Source organism: Trachypithecus francoisi, unplaced genomic scaffold, assembly GCF_009764315.1.
Source record: "Trachypithecus francoisi isolate TF-2019V2 unplaced genomic scaffold, Tfra_2.0 Lachesis_group2, whole genome shotgun sequence".
NCBI lineage: Eukaryota > Metazoa > Chordata > Mammalia > Primates > Cercopithecidae > Trachypithecus > Trachypithecus francoisi.
Window position 1 is genome coordinate 138,336,270 of NW_022681465.1, and position 16,036 is coordinate 138,352,305.

Below are 16,036 nucleotides of genomic sequence, written 5' to 3' on the forward strand. Positions count from 1 at the left end.
TATGGTAATCAGTTTGACAATTCCTCAAAAAGTTAAACATCTAATTGTCATATGATCCACAAATATCACTTCTAGGTAAAACCAAAAGAATGTAAAACAGGGACTCAAACACATGCACACAAATATTCAACACAGCATAATTTACAGTAGCCAAAAGGCGGAAACAGTTGACAGCTAAACAAAATGTGGTATGTCCATACAATTGAGTATTATTCAGCTATAAAGGGAATGAAATACTGATACCTGTTACCATGTGGACGAGCCTTGAAAACACTCTGTTAAGTCAATGAAGCCAGTCACAAAATGTCATACAACTCCATCTATTTGAAAAATCCAGAACAGGTAAACCCATAGAGGCAGATGATTGATGAGTGGTTACCAGGGGATGTAGGAAGGGAGAATGGGGAGTGACTGCTTATGAGAAGGAAGTTTTCTTTTGGGGTGATGAAACGTCTTGGAACAAGATAGAGGTGATGGCTGCCCAGCGTTGTATTTGTCCTAAATGCCATTGTACACCTTAAAATGGTTAATGTTTAATTTTATGTTATTTGAATTTTATATCAAAAAAAAGAGAAGGGATAAAGATTATCTTAGACCAACAAAAACTAAGAATTCATTGCCAGCAGACAATACTACAAAAAAAAAAAAAAAAAATCCTAAGGGAAGTTCTTTAGGTAAAGGAGTATACCAGCTAGAAAGTTGGATATACATTTAAAAAGTGCTGGAAATGGAATAAGAGTAAGCATAAACAATATGGTTGCCTTTTAAATGCTTGAAAAGATAACTATTTAAAACAGGCATTGAAAAATTTTTTCCTGTCAAGGACCAAATAGTAAATATTTTAGGTTTTGTGGCCATATGGTCTTTGGGGCAACTGCTTAATTCTGCCATTGCAGTGCAAAAACAGCCATAGCCAATACATAAACTATTGAGTGTGTTATGTTCCAATCATACCTTATTTACAAAAACAGGAGGCAGGCTACATTTGGTCCACAGGCTATAGTTTGCCAATCTCTGATTTAAAGCAAAAGTAGTAGCAATGTATTGGATATTTATAGCAGATTAAAAGTGAAATATATTGTTGTCGTACGTGTCACTTTTACATATGCATTTATGGCAATCTCCACAGGGGATACATTCCAGTAACCTTGGTGTATGCCTGAAACTGCAGATAGTACTAAACCCTGTATATGCTATGTTTTTTCCTATACCTACTGTATTAGACTGTTCTCTTACTGCTAATAAAGATATACCCGAGACTGGGTAATTTCTAAAGGAAAGGAGGTTTAATTGACTCACAGTTCAGCATGGCTGAGGAGGCCTCAGAATCATAGCGGAAGGCAAAGGAGGAGCAGAGTTGCATCTTATATGGTGGCAGGCAGACTAGTATGGGCGAGGGAACTCCCATTTATAAAACCATCAGATCTCGTGAGACTTAATTACTACCACGAGAACAGTATGGGGAAAAGAGCCCCATGATTCAATTATCTCCACCTGGCCCCACCCTTGACATGTGGGGATTATTACAATTCAAGATGAGAATTGGGTGGGGACACAGCCAAACCATATCACCTACATACCTGTGATAAAGTTTATCAATTAGGCAAAGTCAGAGATTTACAATAATAACTTATAATACAGTAAGACAATTATAACACTTTACTGTGATAAAAGCCATGTGAATGTAGTCTCTCTCTCAAAGTACCTTCATATTTTTGGACATGGATTGATCACAAGCAACTGAAATTGCCAGTGGGGGGAAATACTGCACTATGAAAAACAGGAAGAAACGGTGTGCAGTCTACTCTTGTCAGGTCCTCATGCTATATTTATTTTTCTTGTTTGATTTTTGGATGGAGTCTCACTCTGTCACCCAGGCTGGAGTGCAGTGGCGTGATCTTGGCTTACTGCAAACTCCACCTTCCAGGTTCAAGAGATTCTCCCGTATCAGCCTCCCCAGCAGCTGGGATTACAGGCACCTGCCATCGTGTCTGGCTAATTTTTGTATTTTTAGCGGAGACAGGGTTTCACCATGTTGGCCAAGCTGGTCTCGAATTCCTAACTTCAGGTCATCTGCCTGCCTCAGCCTTCCAAAGTGCTGGGATTACAGGTGTGAGCCACGGCACCAGCCCTCATGCTATATTTAAAGTAACGTTTTATCATTTAAAGGTAGACTTTGATTAATTTAAGATATAAGTTGTAAACCTAGGACACTCCCTAAAAATTTTTCTCTCTTTTTAATCACTCAAAATTTTTTGAAGAGGTATAAATTATAAGCCAATAGTGGAAATGAAATGGAGACATAATCCATACTCAATCCAAAGGAAGACAAAGATGGAAAGAAAGAAGACCAGATAGAATGAATAGAAAACATCTAACAAGATGGTAGAAGAGAGGATTTTGAATGTTCTCACCATAAGAATGATAAGTGTTTAAGGCGATAGACATGCTAATTACCCTGTGATCATTACACAATATATATATATGTATCAAAACATCATATTGTACTCCATAAACATGTACAATTATTGAGGCTGGGCACAGTGGCTCATGCCTGCAATCCCAGCACTTTGGGAGGCTGAGGTGGGCAGATCACCTGAGGTCAGGAGTTCGAGACTAGTCTGGCCAACATGGCAAAACCCCGTCTCCACTAAAAATATAAAATTAGCTGGGTGTGGTGGCAGGTGCCTGTAATCCCAGCTATTTGGGAGGCTGAGGCAGGAGAATTGCTTAAACCTGGGAGGCAGAGGTTGCAGTGAGCCAAGATCAAACCATTGCACTCCAGCCTGGGCAACAAGGGTGAAACTCCGTCTCAAAAAAAAAAAAAAAAAGTACAATTATTATGTGTCAATCAAAAACAAAACTTGAAGAAAGCTGGAGTAGCTGTATTAATATCAGACAAAATAGACTTCAGAACAAGAAATATTTCTAAGCATAATGAGGGACATTACATAGTGAAGACAGAATCAATTTTACAAGAAGACATAACAATCCTGGGTGTATATGCACCTTAGAACAGAGCTTCAAACTACATGAAATGAAACTGACAGACCCAAAAGGACAGATATAAAAGTCTCTTGTAACACTCCTCTCCCAGTTGTAGGTGGTACAAGTAGGGAGAAAATCAGTAAGGATATAGAAAACCTGAATAAAATCATAAACCATTGACCTAATTGATTTTTACCACCTAACAATAGCAAAATACACATTCATCTCAAGGCCATATAGAACACTCACCAAGACAGACCGTATTCTATCACTTAAAATACATCTTTAAGGCCTGGCGCGGTGGCTCAAGCCTGTAATGCCAGCACTTTGGGAGGCCGAGATGGGCGGATCACGAGGTCAGGAGATCGAGACCACACTGGGTGGTCCGGTAAAACCCCATTTCTACTAAAAAATACAAAAAACTAGCCGGTTGAGGTGGCGGGCGCCTGTAGTCCCAGCTACTCAGGAGGCTGAGGCAGGAGAATGGCGTGAACCCGGGAGGCGGAGCTTGCAGTGAGCCGAGATCTGGTCACTGCACTCCAGCCTGAGTGACAGAGGGAGACTCCGTCTAAAAAAAAAAAAAACTTTAAAAGTTTAAATAAGTTATGCAAAGTGTTTCTTGCATCACAACAGAATCAAACTTGAAATTGTTAACAAAAAGGTATCTAGGAAATTGAAAATATTTTGAAATTGAACAACACACTTATAAACAACCCACGAGTCAAAGAAGAAATCACGTGAGAAATTAGAAAATATTTTGAATTGATAAGAAAACAGTGGTCTAAAGCTACCACCTTAAGAAACTAGAAAAAGAAGAACAAATTAAATCCAAATTGACCATATGAAGGAAATAAAGACACGAGCAGAAATCAATAAAATCCACAACAAAAGAGGGAAAATTAATACAACCAAAAGCTTTTTCACTGGAAAAAAATTAACAATATTTACCAAGAGAAAAAAAAACAACAAGAAAAACACAAATTGCAAATATCAAGAATGGAAAGTGGACATCAATACCAACCTTACCAACACTAAAAGAATAATAAGGGAATACTATGAACTATTCTATGTCAACAAATTCACTAAGTTGCATAAAATGGACAAATTCTTTGAAACATACAAACCGCTAAAACTCTCTTAAGAATAATAGATAACATGAACAGTTCTGTATCTATTTTAAAAAACTAAACTTGTAGTTAAAAACCTTCTAACCAAAAACAAACAAAAAAACTCTTCAGGTTCAAGCGGTTTTACTGGTAAATTCTTCCAAACAATTAAGAAATAAATACTGACCTGGCCCAGTGGCTCACACCTGTAATCCCAGCACTCTGGGAGGCCGAGGTGGGCGGATCACATGAGGTCAGAAGTTCGAGACCAGCCTGGCCAACATGGTGAAACCCTGTCTCTACTAAAAATACAAAAATTAGCCAGGACTGGTGGCAGGTGCCTATAATCCCAGCTACTTTGGGAGGCTGAAATAGGAGAATTGCTTGAACCCAGGAGGCAGAGGTTGCAGTGAGCCGAGATCGTGCCATTGCACTCCAGTCTGGGCAACAAGAGTGAGACTCCATTAAAAAAAAAAAAGAAAGAAAGAAAAAGAAAGAAAGAAAGCCAATTCTACAAAAACTCTTTAAGAATATAGCATAGGAGAGATCACTTTTTAATTCCTAATATGATACCAGCAGTATCCCAATATCATGACTACACAAAGATATTGCAAGAAAATAAAATTATAGACCAATATCCCTTATGAAAATGATGCAAAACTTTTTTTTTTTTTTTTGAGACGGAGTCTCACTCTGTCGCCGGGGCTGGAGTGCAGTGGCTGGGTCTCAGCTCACTGCAAGCTCCGCCTCCCGGGTTCACGCCATTCTCCTGCCTCAGCCTCCCGAGTAGCTGGGACTACAGGCGCCGCCACCTCGCCCGGCTAGTTTTTTGTATTTTTTTTTTAGTAGAGACAGGGTTTCACAGTGTTAGCCAGGATGGTCTCGATCTCCTGACCTCGTGATCCGCCCGTCTCGGCCTCCCAAAGTGCTGGGATTACAGGCTTGAGCCACCACGTCCGGCCGCTATGATGCAAAACTTTTGAAGAAAATCTTAGCAAATCAAATCCAAGTATATATAAAAAGGATAATGTATCAGGTCCAAGTGGTATTTATTAAAGGAATTAAAGGTTGAAATGTTCAACATTCAAAAATCAAGCAATATAATTTACCATATCAAGATTTTAAAAATCACTAGGCTTCTTAATAGCTGCAGAAAAATGCTTTGACAAAATTCAATGTTCATTTCTAAAGGGAATTTCCTCAATATGGTAAAGGGCATCTGTAAAAACCCTACCACAAATATTAAACTTAGCAGTGAAAGATTGCATATTTTCCCTCTAAGATGAGAAAAAGGCAAGGATGTCTGTTCAGCATTATACTGAACGATTCAACAGTGTACTGGAGATCCTAGACACTGTAGTAAGGCAAGAAAAAGAAATAGACCAGGTGTAGTGACTCACAATGTAAGCTCGGCATTTTGGGAGGCCAGGTAGGAGGATCACCTGAGCCCAGGAGTTTGAGACCAGTCTGGGCAACATAGGCAGACCCTGTCTCTACAAAAAAATTTAAAATAACCTAGCATGGTGGTGCACACCTATAGTCCTAACTACTTGGAAGGCTGATCACTTGAGCTCAGGAGGTCCAGCCTGCAGTGAGCAGGGACTATGCAACTGCACTCTAGCTTGGGTGACAAAGTGACACTCTGTCTCAAAAAAAGAAAGGGAGGGAAGGAAGGAAGGAAGGAAAGAAAAGAGAAGGAAAGAAGGAAAAAAAGAGAAAGAAAGAAGGAAGGAAGGAAGGAAAGAAAGAAAGAAAAGAGAAGGAAAGAAGGAAAAAAAGAGAAAGAAAGAAAGAAAGCCAATTCTACAAAAACTCTTTAAGAATATAGCATAGGAGAGATCACTTTTTAATTCCTAATATGATACCAGCAGTATCCCATATCATGACTACACAAAGATATTGCAAGAAAATAAAATTATAGACCAATATCCCTTATGAAAATGATGCAAAACTTTTTTTTTTTTTTTTGAGACGGAGTCTCACTCTGTCGCCGGGGCTGGAGTGCAGTGGCTGGGTCTCAGCTCACTGCAAGCTCCGCCTCCCGGGTTCACGCCATTCTCCTGCCTCAGCCTCCCGAGTAGCTGGGACTACAGGCGCCCGCCACCTCGCCCGGCTAGTTTTTTGTATTTTTTTTTTAGTAGAGACAGGGTTTCACAGTGTTAGCCAGGATGGTCTCGATCTCCTGACCTCGTGATCCGCCCGTCTCGGCCTCCCAAAGTGCTGGGATTACAGGCTTGAGCCACCACGTCCGGCCGCTATGATGCAAAACTTTTGAAGAAAATCTTAGCAAATCAAATCCAAGTATATATAAAAAGGATAATGTATCAGGTCCAAGTGGTATTTATTAAAGGAATTAAAGGTTGAAATGTTCAACATTCAAAAATCAAGCAATATAATTTACCATATCAAGATTTTAAAAATCACTAGGCTTCTTAATAGCTGCAGAAAAATGCTTTGACAAAATTCAATGTTCATTTCTAAAGGGAATTTCCTCAATATGGTAAAGGGCATCTGTAAAAACCCTACCACAAATATTAAACTTAGCAGTGAAAGATTGCATATTTTCCCTCTAAGATGAGAAAAAGGCAAGGATGTCTGTTCAGCATTATACTGAACGATTCAACAGTGTACTGGAGATCCTAGACACTGTAGTAAGGCAAGAAAAAGAAATAGACCAGGTGTAGTGACTCACAATGTAAGCTCGGCATTTTGGGAGGCCAAGGTAGGAGGATCACCTGAGCCCAGGAGTTTGAGACCAGTCTGGGCAACATAGGCAGACCCTGTCTCTACAAAAAAATTTAAAAATAACCTAGCATGGTGGTGCACACCTATAGTCCTAACTACTTGGAAGGCTGATCACTTGAGCTCAGGAGGTCCAGCCTGCAGTGAGCAGGGACTATGCAACTGCACTCTAGCTTGGGTGACAAAGTGACACTCTGTCTCAAAAAAAGAAGGGAGGGAAGGAAGGAAGGAAGGAAAGAAAAGAGAAGGAAAGAAGGAAAAAAAGAGAAAGAAAGAAGGAAGGAAGGAAGGAAAGAAAGAAAGAAAGAGAAAGAAAGAAAGAAAGAAAAGAGAAGAAAAGAAAGTTCAAAAGAAGAAACACAACATAAGAGTCTCTATTTGGAGATAAAATGATTGTCTTCACAGAATATGCCAAAGAACCTACACAAAAGTTACTAGAACTGTAAGTAAACTTAGCAAGATCACAGAATACAAGGTCAATATCAAAAATCAAATTAAAAGTGAAATTTAGTTTTTACAAATACTATTTACAATAGCACTGAAAAAAACACAAAATAGGTATAAATCTTACTAAATATGTGCAAGATCTGCATACTGTGTACAAAACACTGAGAAAAAAATGAATAAGACCTAAATAAATGGTGAGATATACCATGTTTATGGGTTTGAAGATTCAATATTTTTAAGCATGCTGATTCTTCTCCAGGTTAACCTACAGATTCAACAAAGTGCCAATCAAAATCTCTGCAGGAATTTTTGTATAAATTGACAAGCTGATTCTAAGATTTATATGGAAGCATAAAGGAATTAGATTAGCCGAAATAATTTAGGAAAAAAACAAAGTTGAAGCCCTCGTACTACCTAGTTGACAGACTATAAAGCTATAATATAGTACTGGTGAAAGGATAGACATGTACATCAATGAAACAGAATAGAGTCTAGAAATAGAACTGCACATATGTAGCCAATTGATTTTTTACAAAGTTGCAAAAGTAATTAAATGAATGAAAAATAGGCGTTCCAAAATGTGGTACTGGAACAACTGGCTATCCACATGCAAAGAGAAAAAACAAAAAATCAAACAAACATAGAAAACCTTGATCTATAACTTAAGCCTTATACAAAATTATCTCAAAATGGATCAAAGACCTAAATGCAAAACCATGCAACTATTACAAGAAATAGAGAAAATCTTCGTGACCTTGAGGGTTATGGAAAGATTTCTTAAACACAATGCTTAAAAAGATCCACATAATCCATAAAAGAAAAAAAAATTAGGCTGTTTGAGTGCAGGGGTGTTTACAATTGATCACAACCAGTTACAGGTTTCTTTGTTCCTCCTCCACGCCCACTGTTTCATTTGGCTTACCTTAAAAAGTAAATCTATAAATTGGACTTCATCAACATTTAAAACTTCTACTCTTTTAAAGAGATGGTTAAAAGACAAACTACAGATCAAGAGAGAATATTTGATATTGCATATCTTATAAAGGACTTTTATCAAGAGTACATAAAGAACTTTCAATACTCAATATGAAAATAAATGATTCAGTAAAAATGAGGAAAACATTGAACAAATAGTATATATAAGTGATAAGATAATTTGCCATATAAGAGATGCTCAACATCAATATTTGTTAGGAAAATACAAACTAAAAACCACAATGAAATACCACTACATAATTAAATGGCTAAAACCAAAAATCAGAAAACCTGACAGTTTCAAGTCCTGGTAAGGATGAGAATACAAACAACCCTTTTTTTTTTTTTTTTTTGTGACAGTCTCGCTCTTGTCGCCCAGGCTGTAGTGCAGTGGGATGATCTCAGCTCACTGCAACCTCCACCTCCCAGGTTCAAGCAATTCTCCTGCCTCAGCCTCCCAAGTAGCTGGGATTGAGGTGCCCGCCACCACACCCTGCTAAATTTTGTTTGTATTTTAGGAGGGATGGGGTTTTGCCATGTTGGCCAAGCTGGTCTCCGATTCCTGACCTCAGATGATCCACCCGCCTCGGCCTCCCAAAGTGCTAGGATTACAGGCATGAGCCACCGTGCCTGGCCACTAACAACTATTAATAGAACTCTCATATGCGTATTGCTAGTTGGGATGCAAAAGAACAGTCACTTTGGAAATCAGTCTGGCAGTATCTTATAGAGTTAAAAAGGAAATCCTTACCATAATTCAGTAAAATGGAAATTGATGTTCACAAAAAACCCTCTAAGCAAATGTTTCTAGTGGATTTATTTGTAATCAGCTCAAACTGAAATCAACTCAAATGTCCCTTAGCTGTTTCATGGATAAACTATGGTATATCCATACAATAGAACGCTACTCAGCAATTAAATGGAACAAACTTCTGACGTACATGATGATGTGGATGATTCTCAAATTCTTTATGCTAAGTGAAAGAAGCCAGATGCAAAAGGCTTCATACTCTATGATCTTACTCACATGACACTCTTGCAAACAGACAGAAAATAGATCATTGGCTGTCCCAGGCTGGAGGTGGAGGGAGGACTTCAGAGGACCAGTGAGGGGCGGGGAATGTTTTTGGTGATGGAAATATAGCTTCATTGTGACAACGATAAACATGACTGTATACATTTGTCATAAGTAGCACAATTGTAGACTAAAAAGGATGAATTTTATTGTGTGCAAATTAAATTTTCATAAAACAAATGGGAAAAAAATGTAAAGGGCCAAGAATAACCAAGACAGTCTTGAAGAAAATGAAAAGAAAAGGGAAGTCTTTCTTCAGTAGATATCAAGAAATACTATAAAGATAGTTAAGACAGCTTGATGTTGGCTCACAGATAGGCAAATAGACTGGTGGTACAAAATAAAGATCCTAGTATCTGGGCACAGTGGCAGGCACCAATGCCAGTTATCCAGGAAGCTGAGGCAGGAGGATCCCTTGAGCCCAGGAGTTTGAGTCCAGCCTGGACAACATAGTGAGAGCCCATCTCTTAAAAAAAAATTCCCAGCTATGGATCATATGGACACTTGACAGATGATAGAACCAGTGGGGATGGGGGAGCGAAAGACAGGTTTGAATGGAACTAAGATCACTGGCTAACCATATTTTTTAAAGTACTGTTCATTTCCAGCTATACAACATACACAGAAATTAACTCCCTTACCAAGTGTTGGCTAAGATGTGGAGCAACAGGAAAACTCATACACTGCTGGTAAGGGTATAAATTGATACAACCACTTGGGAAAACAGTTTAGCATTATTTACTTAGGTTGACAAAAATGCATTATCTTACGGTCCAATAAATTCTACTCCCCGGCAGGCATACGTGCAATAGAAATGTGTATACAAGTGTATTAAGATACATAGCAGCATTTGTCATTATGGCCTCAAACTGGAAAAAACAATGAAATAACCATCAATAATAGAATAGATTAGTAAAAAGTCGTATTTATATAATAGTATAATATAAACCAAATAAACAAGTGAAATACAGCTACACACAATTATTTGCATGCTTGGTTACATGGTGGCAAATGCCTTCTCCCATTCTGTGGTTTGTCTTTCCCCTCTTGGTATCCAAAGAAGATTGCGTGAATGGTCCTAATTCTTCATTCCTTTCAGTACCTGATCTCTTTGCCATGTGACTTGGCAGTGGCTCTCAGAAAAAAAAAATTAAAAGGTGATACCTATTTCTCCACCCCTTGAATCTGGGCTTGGTCGTGCGGGAGCTGCTTTGGCCGATAGAACGAGATGGAAGTGAGGGTGTTCCAGTTTCAAGCCTAGGCCACAAGAGGCATTGCATGCTTCTCCTTGCCTGCGGATGCTGCTAACATCACTATGAGAAAGACACGCCTGAGCTGGCATGGCTAAGGTACCCTAGCCAAAGCTAGATTAAAGCAGAGTCCCCAGCTGCCCCAGATGTATGAGAAAACCCTAGCAACCCAGTCAGATCTGCTGAATACTGTAGATGAGTGAGAAATATGTGTTTATTGGTATACGTCACTGCAGCTTTGTAGGGTTGTTTGCTATGCAACAACAGCTAACTGATAGAGTGAACTAGGGGAGGTGGTATGCCTGGGAGGGTTGGATTTTGCCAGGCAGAGGCAGCGAAGAGAAAGAAAGGCATCTGAAGAGAAATGAACAACAAAGGCAATCAGCAGGTCCACTAGTCTGCCACCGGCTGTCATGGGACCCAGGCAGAGAGTGGTGGTGCTGGCAATTCCCTCCTACTCCTTGCTTGCTTCCCTGGCCTTTATTTATATATATATATACATACACACACACACATACATATATACTAGTGGTCACTGTAAGATATTCATCCATAAAGAGATATGCAGTCCCCCTAAATGGAAGGCCCCCCAAACCCGTATTCTCCTAATCACAGCCTCTCTCCCCACCTCAACTGCTTATAAGAGTATGTGTATACTCTTCCCGGCATTTGCCTGCGCACAGAGATGCTCATCCATCCGTCCACCCATCCATCCCATCCCTACTTTATAGTTTTAAAAATAGTATCATATGCTATTTATTGCACTGGGTTTTTTTTAACCATTCAACACATCTTAGAAATCTTTCCATATTAGTTCATAGAGATTTACCATATTTTTTAAATTGCCTCACTGTATCCCATGGTATGGATGTACCATAATTTATCCCCCCATTCCCCTAACAAGTGGACACTCTAGTTCCTTCTAATTTTTCTCCATTGCAAACAATGCTCAGTGGACATCCTTGCACATGAATCGTTGTGCAATATGCTGTCATTGGAGCAGGATCCATTCATAGAAGTGGGATTGTCAGGTCAAAGGGTAGGTACGTTAAAACATGGAGATATTCTTAAATTGTTCCCCCAAGAAGGCCATGTGGATGTGCATTCTCACCAACAGTGTGTGAGAAATGCAGCATCACTGTATGCTTGCTGACATGGGATATCACTGATCTTTAAAACTGTTCGCAGTCTGATAGGAAAAAATGTTAATTCATTGAGGTTTCATGTGCATTTTCTATATGAGTGATGAAATAAACATTTTTTTCCATGTGTGTATTGGCTACTGGTATTTCTTCTACAGATATCCTTTGTCCTTTTTTCATCTTTATTGATTTATTGGACTATTTATTTTTTATTTTTGAAACCAAATCTCGCTCTGTCACCCAGGCTGGAGTGCAGTGGCACAATCTTGGCTCACTGCAACCTGTGCCTCCCAGGTTCAAGCGATTCTCCTGCCTCAGCTTTCTGTGGAGCTGGGATTATAGGCGCCCACTACCACGGCCAATTAATTTTTGTGTTTTTAGTAGAAGTGGGGTTTTACCATGTTGGCCAGGCTGGTCTCGAACTCCAGACCTCAAGTGATCTGCGTGCCTCGGCCTCCCAAACTGCTGGGATTATAGACGTGAGCCACCACACCCAGCTTATTGAACTATTTATTATCTGTATTATATCTGCTAACCCTATTATCAGAAATACTGAAAATATTTTCCATCAGTTTGCCACTTCTCTTCTAACTTTCTTTTGCTTTTTGTATTCGCACTGAAGTTTTTGCTGTGTGTAGTCAAATCTGTTGTGTTTTCATTTCTGACTTCCGGGTTTCATGTCTTGTTTAGGAAGGCTGAGCCATTTATTGTTTACAAGCCACTTTCATTTCCATTTTCTCATACAGGCCTGGGTCACAGGCGATCAGTGAAGTGCATATCTCTATTGTATAGATAAGGAAAGGGAAGGTCGAGGCGGGTTAGTGACTTAGCTCCCACAGCTACTTTGGGGAAGGCTCAGAGCCAGAATCTGAATTTTCTGAGTCGAAGGCCTAGGTAGCTTCTCCCTGGCCTTCCCCGCTACCTGGATTGTCTGGCCTGGGCGCCACTCCCCGCTACCTGGATTGTCTGGCCAATACCATTCCCTGTGCCCCTTGGAGCACTTCTGACAGGTCACCTGCATCCACCTGTTGTGGGAAGCAGTTAGCCCATGCTTCCCTATCTGGGCCAGATCTGCCTCCCTGTGACACCTCCCTGTCGCTCTGGACCCTCAGGCAGCTCTGTTCCCTGTCCCTCGACAGGCCTCCAGTGATGTAGACAGCCCTTGTAGTCCCGAAGGTACTAGTTGTCCAGGTTGAGCACTCTGGTTTCTTAGTAGTCTTTCCTGGGACATGGTCTCCAGGCACATCTGGCCTCCCTCACTCTCATCAGATCAACAACATGCAAGGTCATCAATGTGACATTAACTTCTTAAAGTCCAACACATTTGGAGGCAAGCCCCTAAGTGCTGTAACATAAGCACAATCAGATGGCTCTGGGGAACAGAAGATGGAGAGTCTGTGAGGTCTTCCAGAGCAGTGGCATTGGAGCTGGGCCTTGAAGGAGGAGCAGCAACCCTTCAGGCAGAAAGGAGATCCCAGGAGATGGAATAGCATAGGGGCAGAGAGGGTGAAAAATTAGGACTCTCCGGGGCCAGAGTGTGAAGGAATGGAGTGGAGATGGGAGTAGAAAGGGGGTGAGGTTCAAGTGCTGAGAGTCACTGACCACCTGGCAGGGTGCCCAGGTTTGATCCTATAGGCCATGGGTCCTTAATGGCCTGGAGGCCTCTGGAGGGGTGCACCTCCAAGTGTACTTCAGGGACCCCAGCCTCAGAATCACAGGGGTAACTGTTAAAATGAAGATTCCAGGACCATCCCAGGCCGCTGACTTAGGGGTGGGAGGCTGGTACCTGCACAGGTAACAAGCTGTCTAGCAGATTCTCATGCTCACTCATGGCTGAGGCCACTGCCTTTGAAAGTCCCTGGATGGCCTTGAGGAAACCTGGGAACCCTTAACATGGATGCAAAGTTTGTGTGTGATCTTGCCTAGCTTTCACGCAATTCTCACCAAGTCCCTGACCCAGGCTGGAAGAGACCCCTCTCTGGTGGAACATGTTGAGGTGGAGGAGGGGTATAACCAGCAAGAGGGGTGGAGGCTACAGTGGTCCTGAGGGATGGCCTAGGCCACCTTGGCCGGACCTGTCTCTGTCTCCAGGATCAAAGGATACTGCTTGTCGTGTCATTTCTATCCATCCAGCTAACTCCTATAGCTCCTTCAGACTCCCCACCTCCTGGAAGCCTGCCTGTTCCTGCCAGGTGGGCAGGTATCTTTATTATGCATCCCAGGCCTTTTGGGCTTAGCTGCATCCCAGCGTTTTCCTTGCATGGCAGGCTTCAAAGGCTTATCAGGTGCCCACTATGTGGAAGGCAGCATGCCCAATGCTCTTTGGAATTTTCTCATTGAATCCTCAACTCTAGAGGTAGGTGTGGTTATTATCCCTGTTTTACTGAAGAGCAAGCCAAGGCTCAGAGAAGTTAAGTCACTTTCCCAAGATCACACAGCTGGTGAGGGCATTTCTGCCTCCTGTGGTACAGGTATACCTGACCATTCTGATCCACTGATTTCAGATGTATGAAGAGTGAATGAGTTAATGAATGAATGCTTTATCCCAAAGCCCTGTGAGCGGGAAGGTACTCTGTCCTCCTGAAAAAACGGCACTTAGAGGCCTAATCTTTTCTCTTTTTTCCATTCGTTCTTTTTTTTGTTTTTTTTTTAAGAAGGAGTTTCATTCTGTCACCCAGGCTGGAGTGCAGTGGAGTGATCTCAGCTCACTGCAACCTCCAACTCCTGGGTTCAAGTGATTCTCCTGCCTCAGGCTCCTGAGTAGCCGGAACTATAGGCACCCACCACCACGCCCAGCTAATTTTTTAATATTTTTAACAGAGGCTGGGTGAAGTGGCTCACCTCTATAATCCAGCACTTTGGGAGGCTGAGGTGGCGGATCATGAAGTCAGGAGATGGAGACCGGCCTGGCTAACACAGTGAAACCCTGTGTCTCCTAAAAATATAAAACATTAGCCAGGCATGGTGACAGGCAGCTGTAATCTCAGCTGCTTGGGAGGCTGAGGCAGGAGAATCACTTGAACCCAGGAGGCAGAGGTTGCAGTGAGCCAAGAGCGTGCTGCTGTACTCCAGCCTGGGTGACAGAACGAGACTCCATCTTAAAAATATATATATATTTATTTTTAATAGAGATAGCGTTACCATGTTGGCCAGGCTGGTCTCAAACTCCTGACCTCAAGTGATCCATCCGTTTTGGCCTCCCGAAGTGCTGGGGTTACTTACAGGTGTGAGCCACGACACCTGGCCTCTTTTTTTTTTTTTCTTTTTCCCTTTTTTTATAGGCAAGTCTCATTCTGTTGCCAAGCTAGAGTACAGTGTCAGAATTATAGCTCACTGAAGCCTCAAACTCCTGGGCTCAAGCAATCCTCCTGCCTTAGCCTCCTGAGTAGTTAGGACTACAGGCACACACCGCTCACTTGGCTAATTTTCTATTTCTTTTTGTTGAGACAGGGTCTCACTGTGTTGCCCCAGCTGGTCTCAAGCTCCTCCTGGCGTCAAGTGATCCTCCTGCCTTAGCTTCCCAAAGGGCTGGGATTACATGTGTGAGCCACCACACTGGACTCCCTAATATTTTCTGAGTGCTGTTTATGTGCCAGGCACTGCAGCAGGCTCCTTCCATATTTATCTAATTTAATATTTTTAACACAAGAGGCTGATTCTATTAATTATTGCCATTTTGCCGACGAGGAAACCAAGGCCCAGAGAGATTAGTTCCCTTGCCCAAGGTCCCAGAGCCAGGGAATGACAGATCTGAGACTGGAAGCAGGCAGCCTGGCTGCAGAGCCTATGCTAGTGACCAGCACACTGCACAGGGCAATCCTGACCTCCCCCAGCAGTGGGTGTGCTGACCGCTAGTGGACATGGAATGGGGAAGTGCTGTGGGACTCACTGGGGGTAAACTCTGACTGAGGAAGCCTTGGTGATGCTGCTGGGAAGGTGACAAACAAGAATCCCAAATTGACATTACCCCTTCCTGTGGCAGAGAAACTTTGAGAATAGTTTGCATGACTGCCCAAGAATTAGGAAATTCTGAAGTAAATGTGTGGGCCATGTCACACTTCACATACTGAAGGCCTAGTCTTCATCTCCTTGCCTGACTCATGGACCCTGGAACCTCCAGACCCCAGGTCAAGGACAGCTTAGCCCCCACCCTCCTGCCTAGTCAACCCCAGCTGCAGCCCATGACCTGGTACCCAGGAGGTTCCCCATCAGAGGGTGGAGTGGACCCAAGCTAGGAGCCAGGGACTCAGAATAATGGCAGTTTGGCAACTGGTTCCTCTTTGACCCCAGGCCAAAAAGGTTTGACCACAC